Source organism: Nicotiana tomentosiformis, chromosome 1 (genome assembly GCF_000390325.3).
Source record: "Nicotiana tomentosiformis chromosome 1, ASM39032v3, whole genome shotgun sequence".
Taxonomy (NCBI): Eukaryota; Viridiplantae; Streptophyta; class Magnoliopsida; order Solanales; family Solanaceae; genus Nicotiana; species Nicotiana tomentosiformis.
In genome coordinates, this window is record NC_090812.1 from 134,308,361 (window position 1) to 134,310,127 (window position 1,767).

Here is a 1,767-nt window from a genome sequence, read left to right on the forward strand (position 1 = left end):
GAACGTTATTTCAATCTAATCCATGTGGATATGATATTATATTATACTATATTATACTAGCGAGCATATTTAAGTGTGCGTTCTGCGCTCGTCAAATTTTGGCACCATTTTCGTGATTGGCAATCAATAGTGTTTGAAATAGTTTGTAGTTCTAATTTAGGAAATTTTTCTTTTTATTTTGTTTTTCTCTTTTTGTAGTTGGTGTTCTTTGACTGTGCGTAGACTACATGTGTAGATTGGTGCATGACTCGATCTTCTGGGAAAGAAGTGCAACCATATGAGCCAGAGATAGAAAAACAACTGTGACAGCTTTGGAAGGTGAGAAATCTCATCGAGACATTAAAAAAGGTTGGGCAATCCTCAATCAAAGAAACTATGGCTTGAATCGGTGATGATAATAATGTGGATTTGGCTGCAAGAGAGGCAGGTCATCAACGAGATAAAGTTGTAAGGGAAGCTGAGGAAGCAGCTATCAGAGATGCACAGATTATTTATGAAGAAGAGAGGGGTCAGAGAATTGCTCAGAATCAACCCTTGGTTGCAGCCCAGTTTGGAAATATAGCTCCCGGTGCTGGGAGACCGCTTTGTGATTTTGCTAGACAGGTATACAACCAAGGATTATCGAGTATTAGACCACTTCCAGTTGCAGCTAACAACTTCGAGTTGAAGCATGGGTTGCTTCAAACCCTTCAAAACTATTGTGTCTTCAGAGGGAAGATGAACGAAGATCCAAACAACCATCTAATGGACTTCGAGGAAATTATAAATACCTTCCAATAAAATGGTGTGTCACAAGATGCAATTTACTTAAGGGCATTCCCCTTCACACTCAAAGATGATGCAAAGCAGTGGCTTCCAAGCTTACCTACGGGATCTATTAGAACATGGGATGAGATGACCAGAAAATATCTTGATAAATACTTCTCATCAACTAAAACGAGCAAGTTTAGAAGAGAAATCCATAACTTCTGCCAGAAAGAGACTGAAACTGTGTTTGAAGCATGGGAGAGGTTTAAGGAAATAGTGTGAAAGTGTCAACATAGTGGAATTGAACTCTGGATGGAACTCCAGGACTTTTGGGATGGTTTGACACCGGTCTCATGTAGAACTTTGAGCAATGTAGCTGGAAGACCGTTGATGAAGAAGACTCCAAAGGAGATAGTTACAATTCTTGATGAGTTGTCTGAAGATGCAAATCAGTGGACCTCAGAGAGCGCTGAAAGAAGAAGATCGACTGGTGTTCACCAGATTCATGTTAACACATATGTGCAAGTATAGCTTGATGCCATAGCCAAATAAATACGGAAGTTTACCTTAGCCTCAATACACAATGAGCCTCACGCAGCTTGTGATATATATGGAAGAGGACACCCTACTCATGAGTTTCAAGCCTCAACGGAGGAAGTGAATGTTGGCTGAAATTATAATGCAATAGGTCAGAGGCACCTCGATATTTCATGGAGTTCACCTAGGGGTAGTACGAATTCATGGCAACAAAATAACCTCAGAATTCAGGGACAAGGAGCTCAGGTTTAGTGAATCAACCGATGCTACAATTTCACCTCAACAGCCCCATCACCCTGGTTTAGAAGATCTTATGAAGGCTTTCATTGTCAAGACAGATGAGAGGCTAGACGCTCATGGAGCAGCTCTCAAAGAACTGGGAACTGGTTTTTGAACCCTGGAAGACAGGTTGGGCAGCTAGCAACAATATTATTTGAGAGAATTCCAGGGACGCTGCCCGCTGATACTGAGAGAAAGCCCAAA

The 1,767-nt window shown here is 41.1% G+C and overlaps 1 non-coding gene across 1 annotated transcript; it reads right to left on the reverse strand.

Annotated features, from left to right (window-relative positions):
- Positions 1 to 942: 942 nt before the first annotated feature.
- Positions 943 to 1,049, reverse strand: LOC117276963 (small nucleolar RNA R71). Its single transcript, XR_004507228.1, has one exon. It is a non-coding gene; the product is annotated as a small nucleolar RNA R71 (small nucleolar RNA).
- Between the last annotated feature and the right edge of the window lie 718 nt (positions 1,050 to 1,767).